The 14,200-nt window shown below is 34.5% G+C and overlaps 1 long non-coding RNA gene across 1 annotated transcript; it reads left to right on the top strand.

Annotated features, from left to right (window-relative positions):
• Window positions 1-1,286: 1,286 nt before the first annotated feature.
• On the top strand, window positions 1,287-3,464 carry LOC127082516 (uncharacterized). Its single transcript, XR_007788183.1, has 2 exons — window positions 1,287-1,829; window positions 3,055-3,464. It is a non-coding gene; the product is annotated as an uncharacterized LOC127082516 (long non-coding RNA).
• Window positions 3,465-14,200: the final 10,736 nt, after the last annotated feature.

Genomic DNA, 14,200 nt, shown 5'->3' with positions numbered 1-14,200 from the left:
TATAGGTCTCAAAATGAAAGTTGTTTTTTTATGTCATTTAGAGTAAGTTTGCTCTTGGAATAATTTTCATATGGTGCAAATTGTAGGAGATAGGATTTAGGGAGACCCAATTTTGATCAAATGAATTCATCTGGCCAACCACCTTAACCAACTTACTAATTTCCAATTCTCTTGACTTTCTTGGCTCATGGTAGATCATATATGCATTAAATGATGAATTTTGAAGTGTCCCTTGATAAATTTGATCAATTGGTGAGATAGCTTGTTGGAGAAGTTACTCAAGATACCTAGTCAAACTAAAGTTTCCAAGGCAAATCACCCTCAAACTCTTGAAGAAAACTTGACCAATATAATATGTAGAAATAATTGGGACTCATATATAATGCTCATAACCATTCTTGAATCAATTCTTGGTTGTGCTCTTTGTTCATGAGGGTCTCAAATCCTAGATGTGAACTTGATGAATCAAATCAGATCAATGCCCTACCTACAAAAGAGTTAGACAAATGCAAAGACATATTTTTGGTATTTTGGTTAGTGAAATGATAAAATACAAGTATGATATAATCACAAAGTGCTTGGTGATTTCTCCTAAAATAAACCCAATGAAAGAGAGATAAGGAGGATGCCAAGGCATGATCCTAATGCCAATGCTTATGATGAAATTGCATGAGGGATCTTAGGGTCAAAATGTGGGTCTTACAACTAGACAGGGGGATCCGACATATCAAAGGACTACTTGATAAAAGATAACTTTGATCAGTCAGTCAAGGGTGAGATCAAAGTGTGAATCAAGCATTTAGATTTTTATGCCTAACCTAAGAAAATCAAAACACTATAAGGTAAATCAAATTCTAACATTAACTAATCTGAAAGAAAAACTATGAACATGACATATTATTTTTTCCTAAAATTTTAATTGAAAGTAAGCCTATAAAATAAAGATCATTCTAACTAATGTGCATCATTATTTTTATCTATTATCAAAAGTAATGGTAAAAAGATTTAAGATCTAAAATGTATCTACTCACTAAAATGTGTTTAATTTTTTAACAAGTATTAAAGAAATTAAAATGTATATAGAAAAACTATTAACAAGTAATTTTGGATTGGTCTTAAGGAAGTCCAAAGCTCCTCATGGCTTTTGGCGTGGGAGGTGTGTGCTGCTTGGCAGGGTGCATCAAGCATTTCAGTGGGCCAAGTGTGCCCTAGGCCCAGAATGTGCTTGGCAAAAGAGCATAGTGGTATGATGTGAAAAAAGATGGTGCATTCAGTGAAGGCCATATGCCTAAGGTATCAAGCCCAATATCATGAGCCAAGATAAAGGGAAGGGAGATCAGTGTGTTCATTTATGCTTCTTTGTTCCAAGTCCAAACTTAGGTCACTAAAAAAAACCTCCATTGAATATCAACTCCGTCATGCCATAAATCGCCTTAGCGACGAAGGAGGTCCAACCACTACCAAACCTACATCACTTGAACCGTCTCTCTACCCCCTCTCTCTCTCTCTCTCTCTCTCTCTCTCTCTCTCGCTCTCGCTCTCTTAATATAATATTACTTTTTCCTAAATCCTCCCTCAAAGTTCAAATCGAAGAAGAAAATGTATGAACCCTAACTTCTCAGATCCAAATTAAACGTGAACTATAACTAATTTCAACCTCAGAACTTAGGGCTAAGGCTTATCTATGTCAATTCTATCATCTGGTAATAACAAAAATAGACGAAATCAAGAGAGATGAGATCCTACCTTCGAAGCGGTGAATTGCTTCGTTCAAGGTTGAAAAGTTTGAAGAGGAAGATGATAAGAAATCCATAGGCGCTTCGAATACGGTAAGCTCTTTGATCCCTAATCCACTGCAACCTTCTTCTTCATCTTCAAATGTAGTATGTGGGTTCGAATTATGCTATGTGGCTTGTTGTTTGAGTGTGCGTGAGAGGTGAGGATTTAGCTCAACTATTTAGAGCTTTAGATGTTGAAGCTCTAACAACTATGGTGATATTAGTGTGTAGTGACAGTGAGGAAGATTAAGATGGAGAGAGAGTCTGAGAGAGAGTGATGAAGAGTGAAAGAGAGTTTGTGAAATTCTGTGTGCTAATGATTGAATTCTCCTTGAATGATTGAGGATGATGTTGATTTATAGAGTGAGAGTGATAAAAAATTTGGGTAGCTCGGTCAGGATTAGTTATAGGTTAGGGCAAGATTAACTATGTTAATTTCTCTCTTTGCAAGTTAGTTGAAGGTTAACCAAATCAGGAAGTCTGTTAAATCGATTGAGTTCGAAGGTAAGTTCAGGTTAGTTCTGTTAGGTTTTTTAGTTGAGAATTAGCGAGTGTTAGAAATTCTATTATGTGAGTATTAGTTTAATTGTGAACAAGTCAGTTGGTTTGAGTTTAACATTTAGGTGGAAAGAAGTTAGTGTAACGGAGAATTGGCTTTAACTTCAATTTGTTGTCATTTTTAAGTTATATTGTTATAGAGTTATGTTAAATCGCAATTATCATATGGTTAGTTGTTAGTTGTAGTTTGATTAACAAGTTAGATTGAATTAGGTTAGGAAAAATGTTGGATCAACTTGAGTTAGTTAATTGTTGAGAAGCTAATGAAGTTTGAATGGTAGCTAGTTATATGGTGAATGAGAGGTTGTTAGTTGGATGCAGTTAGTAAGAAATTTTGGATTGCTTGGTTGTTAGCTGAAATTGGATTGAAGTTAATAAGCTTGTTATTATACTGATTGGATTAGAAATATTATGGTAAGGCGAAGTTAGTTAAAATAAGTTGTTGGAAAAAAAGTTAATTATTAGAAGTTAATGAAGTACTGAAATGAACTGACTTGAAGTGTTTAGCTTGATTTGTTGTGACTACCAGTGTGGTTGAATCATGATGTAGGAAAATGAAGTATATGTTAAAACTTAGAAATGGATTCAATTGTACTTTTAGATGTTATGCAACTTCAAATTCTAAAGCATGATTGGTCTTTGAATGTTTTCTAAGTGTTAGATCATTCCTACTAGTTCAATTTTGTTATGCACCGTTGTTTTTGATCTCTTGTTGCAGGTTTGTTGTTTGCTTGATAAGATAGGGCTTGGTGTATGGAACTTGGGTGCTTGGAGGATCTAAGTCAAGGCATGGCAAAGTGAAAGCTTGGTGGGATGAAGCTTGGTCATGGCATGGACTTGAAGAAACTTAACATACTTGAAGAACATGAAGAATCAACCATGACACAAGGCTTGAAGATATTTGGAACTGCTTGGAAATAGGTATAGGGTAGAGGTGGGACTGTGGTCAACTGTCTGACCAAAAGTTAACAATTGACCAAAAAGTCAACTGTAGGTCAAATATCAATTTTCCTTGTAATTTCCATTTTTGATACCTTTGTAATGTATTTGCACACTTGAATGAAGGCTTTTGAATTTTGTAACTTGTAACTTGTTTTCCAAGTAATCCAACTTTGCCTTCATTTTCAATTTGAATATTCTTTAATTTGAATATTCTTTAATTTGAATTCTTGAATGCTATCCTTGAAATGAAATTTGAATCATGATATTTGGCCTTGAATCCCAATCAAACAAAGTAATGGACTAGTGCGCAAACCAATAGGACCAGTTGAATTCAATCCACCAAGGTTGACCTAATGTAGGTTGTAATCTAAAACTAAGTCAATGCCCTAATGAAAACCCTTGCGCTTCGTAGTCCCTTCTTTGTCAGATCATGTGATCAACAAATCATCCACATAGAGACATAGGATAATTCGACTAACTCTGTCTGCATAATTGACACATACTCCATGTTCTGAAACAAATTTTGTGAAACATGCCTTGATCAGGAACCATCAATTCTCTTATTCTAAGCCATTGGAGCTTGCTTCAAGCCATATAGAGTCTTCCTCAATATGTACATCTTCTGCTCCTGCCCTTTGATTTCGAATCTTAGTGGTTGAATGGCATAAACCTCTTCTTCCAATGGTCCATTCAAGAATGTTGACTTAACATCCAATTGGTATATCTTCCATCCTTTATATGCTACAATCAACACAACAGTCCTGATTGTATACAACCTTACAACAGGTGCATAGACTTCATTGAGGTCGATACCATGTTGTTGTAGAAAAACTCTTACCATTAGTCTTGCCTTATACTTGGAAATTTCATCATTCGACCTTAGTTTCAACTCGAAAACCCACTCCACATCAATTGGATTTTTCCAAGGTCTTTCGACAAACTCTCAGGTCTTGTTCTTCTCAATTGGCCTAATTTCTTCTTTCATGGCTGCCAACCAATTTGAAGCATTCATGGCTTGATCCAAATTAATTGGGTCTGATTCAACCATCATCATAACTTCTTCTATGAGGTCACAATCTGCATCAATTATTTGATATGGAAGTCTCTTATATCTAGCTAGCCTTGTCAACCCAGTTCTTGTTCTGGTCAATCTTCTAATGTTCTGCTCGAGTGGTTTTTCATTTTTAGTGGTTGTGGATTCATTTTGTTGGTCTGCTTCAAACACAGTTGGGACCGTCTCTTGCTCTTGTCGAACCGAACCCTGAATGCAATTCCACCCTTTTCTTTTGTCCACCATAACATCCCTAGTGATCACTAGTTTATCATAATTTTGTGAATACAACTGGTATGTACCAGTTGAATGATAACCTATGAGCCCCATGGCTTAACTTCGATCGTCTAACTTCCTTATCAATTACCCAGGTACATGCCTGAAGCATATTGATCAAAATACTCTAAGAAGATTAAAATTTGACTTTAGCCATGTCAAAGCCTCATAAGGTGTCTCGTGCCTTATTTTCTTAGTTGGACATCATTTGAGTATGTACATTGGTGTCAACACTACTTCTCTCCAAAATTTCTTTGGCATCTCTTTGCCTTTCAACATACTACTTTCCATGTTCAGTATACTTCTATTTTTCCTCTCAGCTATTCCATTATGCTGAGGCATATAAGGTGAAATGACCTCATGCTTTATACCTTCATCATTGCAAAATATTTCAAAAACCGTTAAAGTATACTCACCTCCACGAGCAGTTCTCAATTTCTTAATGTTGCACTCACTTTGTTTTTCGATAGTCAAATTAAATCTCTTGAATTGTGTGATCACTTCACTCTTTCTTTCTATTAGATAAATCCATATATGTCTTGTAAACTCATCTTTGAAAGTTAGAAAGTAACAGTCACCTCCATTCGACCTAACTTCAAAAGGTCCACACACACCAGAATGCATAAGTTCCATCCTTTTCTTGGCCTTCATAGGCAGATCATGTTTGAATGATTTCCTTGTTTTGTTTACTTTGCAACAATCTTTACACATCTCTTGTGTTATTCTATTACTTTCTGCATTGTGTTCTTGCTGTTGTTATATTACTGTCTTATTGGTTTAATAAATTAGACCAGTTTCCCCAACATCGTGTCCAACATCGGTCCCCTTAGGAATAAAATTTCACAATATCCCCAAATAAACAACTTTGAGTTCAATTCCAAAGTTTACTGGTAAAATGAGAAGGATAAATGTTTGTATATATTTAATTTCAACCGTAGTTAGATTTAGAAACTTTGTTAGCCAAGTTCAATCCTTTTTTCTTGTTAATAAAATATTTGAATTTTTGTTGACCATAGATATCTCTACCACCTGTTGATGAAAAGAAGATTATTGAAGATGTTGACAAAGACAACGATATGCTTTTGATGCATCAATTGTGCGTATTATGAAGATTGGGAAAGTTTTAGGCCATCAATAATTACTTTCGAGAGTTTCTTAATGCATCCTAGATACTTCTTAGCCACCACGCAAAATTATTTTGCTCCTAGTTCCCAGTGATGCATCTCCGAATGCACCTATTTCTGAATAAACATTGAGATATTTCGGAGATGCATCTCTGAAACAATTTCAAATATTCAATACAACCTACTAAGAAGCCATTTACATTTTAATTGTATCGGAGATGCATATCCGTGGATATTCCGGAGATACATCTCCAGAATGTATCATAACATGTATTTAATGTTATAAGTTGTTTATCTGTGTTCAGATGAAGTATAACATACGATCGAAAATAAAAAAATTGACGTACATAATAATAAGAGACTACTACTATGTGTGTCTGACAACCTCTCTCTATCTCCTCTTCCTACTCTACTTCCTCGTCCATCAATCCCCCATGTCCTCCACGATGTCTCTGGTACAACAATGCCTCATGGGCCTCCGCTATGATGGTATCTAGGACTCGTCTGACACCAGACCCATCAGAGAAGATACCCTCGTCAATGGCTGCCTGCACAATCTCCACTAGTATCTCCTGATGGGTTGGTATCGACGGATCTTCTAGAGTAGCAGACATCATGTATGAATGTGACACCCTGAAGAACCATCTGATGTACGTTTCGACATAGCTCCAGTCTCTCTCAACTATGGTAGCTCGTGCCTCCTCCGGTACCAGATGAATCTCATAATCATCAAACATCTCCTTTATCTGTCTACGTGTTAAGGTAGGAGGAGCAGAGACAATACGATGTCTGGGAATGGTTTGAGTGTAACTGAACTTCCGCAAGACGTTCTCGGGTAGATGAGGAGGACTGAGACGCAATCTACATGAACAACCAACTAGAGTATAACACAATCTCGTTAAATGGTCGCGTCTGACGGTGATCAACGTAGCTGTTGAAGTGCATGTCTTCACCAACCAAACATTCAAGATAGACTCTGAAGGGCTCGACTTCTTGGTTCCCTCAAAGCGGGATAACATATGTAGCACGCGACATAACCTCAATGTACTCAGGCACACTTGCCCAGCCAACGATGCGCGAGAAGTGTTACAGGATCCAAGCCTGAAATAATTTTTTTTGGAACACACGAATTATCGGCAATGGTTTTGCAAATATGAAATGAAAATGACAAAAAAAATTCAAAGATCAAGAATTATTACCACAAGTAGTGTCACGCTTCCTGTGACCTGCTTCGTCTTCCATAAATAACCCTTTTCTCAACTTTGAATATAGGTAGACCAAGCAAGCCGCCCCCAATTATACTCATGAATCCCTTGGAGATCCATGAAGTTCCGTAGGTAGACGACATCAGTATAAGAGGAACTCTTGCCCACAAAAATTGAAGTGCCAACCAAAAACAGCAGGTATGCTCTCAATGCATGCGATCTGTGGACCTCCACCTGCTTAGCATCACCATCAGACTGCTCTACTCTCTGGATATCAGTCGCATTGATGTTCCTCAGGAACTTAAATCTAGCACGAGCACCCCTGGTCCTATCCACCTCCTCCATCGCCTTCTTTGGATCAACCCCCAGATACTCTACCATTATCTCGACTGCCTCGTCTTTGGTAGTCCTCCCATGATCAAGGAATCTCCCCCTAATCGGAAGATGTAACAAACACGAGACATCGTCTAGTGTGATAGACATCTCATCACGCGGAAGATGAAACAAAGAGGTCTTAGAGTGTCTCTCTCCACGAATGCATTAAGCATCCCGTGGTTGACCAAAGTGTAACCAGTCATGCATAGGTCCTTCAGGCCAGATAAGGACATAACAGACTGAAACCACTCCTCATTCGGCTAAGGCAATGCATCAATCTTTCTCCCGTGGTTAACAAACTTCTGGGGATCACACTTCTAAAATTTGTCAGAAATAATCAATGTCAGAAATTGTCAATGTCAGCAATTAAAATTTAGGTAGAAAATAAATAAAGAATTCAACTAATGCTACCTCTTCGTCCTAGATATGTATGACAATATGGTTTGGATATAGAGGAAGTAAGGACAAATCAATTGGACCTCTTCCAAAATCCTATGGCTCAACATCTGCAGTATCCTCACCCTTCGGAGGTGGCACTGGATCAACAACATCATCAGTGGGTGGTGGGATTGAAACAACAACATCATCCGTAGAAGGTGACACTGGTGAATCCTGACGCCTGCGAGGGGATGGGGGAAGTGACACGTCAGATGATGAACCTTGTCTATTACGGAAAGAAGAAGATGGACTGACCTAAGGAGAAGCATGATCCCCAAAAGTAGACGGCTCAGCCTGATCAGAGGTACCTGGAGCATCTGGAACCTGCTGGCTCAACTCCCGTCGAACAGATGCGTGCTGAGAAACCATGTCATGCCTCAGTCTGTCATGTATGTCAGTCACTATGCCTGTAAGTTAAAGTAAGGCATATCATTAGTGCACACAAACAACACACACAAGCAAGAAAATCAAATAAATAATATACTGCAGGAAATTCCGAAGATGCATCGTTTAAGGTGAAAATTTGCTTGAATTAATTTTCTTGTCAATGAAAATAAGATTTTGATGCAGAACCTTCATTGCTACATATATTTGAGTTAGTTCAACTCTTTAATGCTCAACTATATAAGTTTCAAAGACATTTAATGCTCAAGTCTATTTTTTTTCTTCTGGTTATCATCCTTCATTTTTTTTCTCTGATTAACTTAAAGATTTGGTTATCATCTTCTATCTTAATGTCAGTTTTTCCCCAATATCACTTAATACAAAAATAAATAAATAACATTTTTGCAATATTATGCATTTTAATAAGTTGAAATACAAGATTTAAAAACATGAGCTAGTAGTACTTGTTTAATTACATAACCTTGCGTGTATATTAATCCTTCCCTAATGAATCAATTGAAATGAATTATTTGTAATAAATGAATGAGAGAATTTTATTTTTTTCAATTTGTGTCTACGAACTACTTGAAGTATTGTCTAAGAAAGATATCTCATGTGGATAGTTCAATTTTGTTTTTGAATTTCATTCTGTTTGATATGTAGATGTTCAAACTCAGCAGCATGTTGAAAGATATGTTGGAACATATGATCGAATGATGTGTGATAAAATTTCAACAGTGTAATAAACTTAATTGTACATGATTAAATTTAATTGCATATGATTTTTGGCCTCTCTCGTCTGGCATGTGAGGCTATGATGAAAATTAATTAATTAGTTTGACTCAACACTTGATTTCATCATTAGGAGTTTGTTTTCCTAATTTAGCATGCTAAACCAAAAGTGGTGTTGAATGTAACGACAAAATCTGGAACAGAATATCATAGAAAAAATCACAAGAAAACAGCCAAGTAAAAGAGAAAATTTAGTGAAAATGAAAGGGTTAGGAAGTGAAAGAAATAAGAGGTGGCTATGATGAAAATTAATTAATTAATTAATTAAAATAATAAAAAGAAATGAATTGAGTGAGAAATTTTTGGAATAAAAATATCTTAAATTTAGTTGAAGATAAGAATAAACATAGTTCACTCATTAATATCAAACAGTTCATAGGGAATAAAGAGAAAGAAGAAGAAGCAAACCGTAAAGGTTGACTATGAAGCAATTCTCAATTGTTTATAAGCAGTATTTTTACCGTTCTAAAATAAATATCATAATACTTTCACACATATTAAAAAATATAATAAATAAAAGAGAATAATAATTTTATTAAATTACTTTTATGAATGGTTAATGTATTCAAATTAACATTAGTGTATAGTGATAAATACAATTAAAATTTAAAATTGCATTAATAAAAAAATGATAAATATTTTAAAATAAATAATTTTTTAAATACGTCTTATTTTAGGATAGAGGAGTATTATAATAAGAGATTAATTGTTATATACTGTTAGACTAAAAAGTTTTATTCATTTATAAATATTTATTTATTTACTTTTATTGTCTAGATACATTATGTATGTATATATTGCTATTGTTATTGAAAATATGAAGATGTACTGGTGGACCAACGTTGAAAGCTACTTGAGTTGAATTGGGCGGAAATTACATTACGAGGGCCTATTTGGTATTTTCAAATTATATTATTGTGGGGTTTTGAGTTTATTTAATGTGACAAGGGTTCACACGTGTGATTAAAAATGGTAGCGACTTGGTAGTGGTATGTAGAAAGTTCTTAAATTGTGGATCAAAATCAAAATTGACATTAGTTGATTAATGATAGTTCAGTTATGTAGCCCAAGCTTTAAGCTTATACATATTATATATATTCAATATTTGTCGTGATATATATATATATATATATATATATATATATATACTATTGTGTGAAAATAAGGAAGAGATCACCCATCAATCCAATACACAGACGACACTCCCATTACATGTTCATCTCTTTCTGTTAAAAAAGAAGATAAAAAAGGGGAGGCAAAACTTTTTTTCTATCTAAGAAAACGTGAAGACATGGTTCACTTCCTTTCACATGCTACTACTTTGTTTCACTACACACTATATTATTTTCACTTCACTATAACCACCAATTCTTCTAAATACACAACAACCACATTCTTTCAACGTAAACCGACGGCCAACCATTGAACCATACCGCGAACCGCTTACAACAATTTTGTTTTTCTATGTTCTTATTTGACATCTCTATGGTTTGTTTTGAATAATAGATTTTTATATATTGGTTTTTGTTTTTTTATATATATATACATATTATTTATTTTATACTGGTTTTATTTCTTTTTCATGTAAAAACATATTATTTGCTTTATATATAATTCTTTTATATACTGGTTTTATTTCTTTTTTATATAAATACATATTGTTTGTTTTATATATAAGTTTTTTAAATACTGATTTTATTTCTTTTATATTGTTTATTTTTATTAAGTATTATTTTAGATATTGGTTTTATTTCTTATATGCATATTATTTATTTTTATTTTTTTTCTTTTTTAATTATGTATCTATGTTGCTATTGTGATTTTATTTCTTTAAGCTTCATACATATTTTGTAATGTTGGAACGATATTGTAAACATAAATTTGTGTTGTTACTGTGTGACTTTACTTTTTTTCTATGTTGTGATATCAGAGTTAAAATTTAATTTAACTGTTGAAAAATTGCTTAGACAGATAGATTTTTGCTCAACTTTTTATAGAGTGATTCCTACATGAATCCACTCTAAGTTAGCTTAGAGTTAAATTTAATTTGCTTTCGATTTCGGTTGGTTTCCAGTCCCGTGAATTACTCTTGGGTCTTCTTACAATGAGCTCTTTTCTTTTTGCGTGCTCACATTTACTTGTCTGCATTTCAATTACCCTCAAATTATTTTCAAAAACCATTTTCTTAAATAAAATTGGAAGAAAAAGATTACCTGGATGAAAGGTTCAGTCGTAGTCCCGAATACTAGACCCAAGTTGTAAGAACTTGTAAGCCCTATGTATTCGTCTTCTCTTCAAAACACTCAAATATTCAAATCATTTTCATAAGTAAGTTGGAAGAAAAAGATTACCTAGATGAAATATCCAGTCGTAATCCTGAATATTAGGCCCAAGTTGTAAGAGCTTGTAAGCCCTAAGTATTCGTCTTCTCTTCGAAATATTTGTAAATATTCAAACATCTTTTCTCAATAAAATTGAAAGAAAAAGATTACCTGAGTGAAAGGTCCAGATGTAGTCCCGAGTATTAGACCCAAGTTGTAAGAGCTTGCAGGTCATAAATACTCGTCTTTCAAAGCCCAAAAATACATTCAACCAATTAAACTCTTTTTTCTCTCCGCCGTGCGATTGATCTGAAAAACTTTTTCATAAACGAAAGATACCTTGTCTTAAGGTGATGTAAAGCAATCTTCAGCAACAATTGTTGAGTTGAGATAAGTGACATTTTTCCGAATGTTGATTTGTAAATCCATTCGATGTGTGGTATACGTCCGATCCTCATCTGTTTTGGGTAAAACAATATTTTCGTCGATTAATACAATATAGCTTTCGCTAAAATCGACCAACAAACAAATATTTTTCTACCCAGAACTACGTAAGCCTTGAGTTCTCTATTGAGATACGTAGGAGAAGGATTGCGAAATCTTGTCAAGCCCATTAATAAAAAACTTAGGTTTAGTCCCATTTGTTTCAAAATCCAAAAATATTCTTCTCTCTCCTATTACTCTTTCCCTCATAATAATTCAAGAAGCCTAACATTCCCAACTAACATTGACACACACAATTAACCTAATGGTTCCCGTTGAGTACAACGGACATGAGGGATACTAATACCTTTCCCTTACGTAATCGACTCTCGAACCCTGATTTGGTTGCGACAACCATAATCATTGTCGTTCTTTCTTGGGTTTTATCGATATTTCCACTTTCCTTTTTAGGAATAAATATATGTTCGGTGGCGACTCTATTCAGTCCATCATATGCTCTATTGTGACAGTCAGAGTGCCATACACATTGTTGTAAATATAATATTCAATGAACACACAAAGCACTTAGAAATTGACTTCCACTTTGTGAGGGAGAAGATATTGCAAGGGTTGTTCAAATTGCTTTTTGTCAAGTCTCAAAGTCAGCTTGCTAATTTCTTTACCAAGCCTTTGCAACCTAAAAGTTTCCAATAATTCATATCCAAGTTAAGCTTAACATATTTCACATCTACCATGCTATGCTTTAGGGAGGGTGTTAAATAATATGAAGAGAGAAAGTCCATGATTACCAACCATGTTCCACATGTAGAGAGTTATTACCCATTGGAGATTTAGTGAGATATATAACTAGTTAGTCAGTTAGTTATAGTTTGTTAGAAATTAGCTTCTATATAAATACTTATCATGCTATAATTTACAAACTCCATTTTATTCTTCATGGAATGAATGATGTTGACCAACCCATCTTTCCTATTAGTCATGTGTGATGAACATTCGAAGTCCAAATACCATTGGTCTTTATACTTCTCTTCCTCCTTTGTTGTCACCATCAACTACACATGTTCATCATCTTATTTTGCAAGCTTTGCATCGTCTTCTTAATTTTTCTTGCTTGCAAGGCACTCATCAGCAAAATGGCCATATTTTTTACAATTGTAACATTGTATGTTACTCTTATCAAACTTTGTTCTTCCTCTTCTTCCTTTATTGGTTACACCACCTCTATGATCACCTTGTTTTGCAACTTGCTTCTGATTCGATGAACTCCCTTCTTACTGGTAATTTCTACCATTTAAGATGTTGTAGCCACCTCTACCTTTATTTTCATTCCATCAGATGTGGTTGCAATGCTACATCGGATTTTTGTCTTGCTTTTAGACCTCTCCACCATTATTTTCTCATGAGATTCAAGGATCCCTTATAGTTCTTTCTTTGTCAAACTTGACAAATATTTGAATTTTTCTATGGCTACCACAATATGATTGAATTTTGGAGGTAAAGATCTCAAGATCTTTGCAAAGATTGACTTGGTTGGCATCACCTCGTCACACATCTTGATTTGGTTCATCAAACGAGTCAGCATTGTAAAGAAGTTACCTATAATTTAATTTTCTTTCATCTAGAGCAATTCATAAAGCCTCTTCTGAGTTTGTAAGCTTACCTCCGTCACCACCTCAGCACCACCAAATGATTTTTCTAATATATTTCATGCCTCCTTCGATTATTCTACATCTCCAACTTTTTCGAAGTTATATGGATCAACACATTAATGGATTATAAATAGAGCTTTATAATCCTTATTATTGAATTCTTTATGAGCATTCTTCTGATCCTCAGTGGCATAATTGGTGTGACTCCATTGTGCAAAAGATCTCACACATCTCGATAGCAGAAAATCACCTTCATCTGCTTATAATTATCATAAGTATTTCCATTTAAAATGGGAAGATTTGCAGGAAAGTGAACATTTGGATGAGAATCCATTACACAAGATCTTCCAAGAATCGCAACCAGAGCTCTCGATACCAGATGTTTGAACAAAACACAAGAGTCAGAACACAACCACTCATCACTTGACTGATGCACACACATAGAATGCTCAAAGCTTTGTTACTGCACTCATACACACTTTCCACTATTGAGAATCGAGAGAAGAAAATTAAAGACTTGAAGAAAGAGGAAGATGTATTGCACCGCACTATTGAGTTTTACAAACTTAGGATATTCAAAATGGCATTGCTTGCACACTACAAGCAACTCAACAAACTCTAACTAATTTTCAAACTCTAACCACCAAAACAAGCTCGGTTAAAAACGGATTTTTATCAATAAACAACTTGTTACTTAGTCATCAAGTAACCTTCTAACAAATTGTTACTTTGTCTGTAGTTTCAAGGTACTTAATATTTGAAGTGATCAATTTCTTCTAACATTTCCATTATACAAAACAAACATACAACATTTATTTGTAGCTATAAATGTATACAAATGATATAACATCTCCATATTTATT

The sequence above is a fragment of the Lathyrus oleraceus genome, chromosome 1, assembly GCF_024323335.1.
Source record: "Lathyrus oleraceus cultivar Zhongwan6 chromosome 1, CAAS_Psat_ZW6_1.0, whole genome shotgun sequence".
Lineage (NCBI taxonomy): Eukaryota > Viridiplantae > Streptophyta > Magnoliopsida > Fabales > Fabaceae > Lathyrus > Lathyrus oleraceus.
This window is presented reverse-complemented; position numbering and strand designations above follow the sequence as displayed.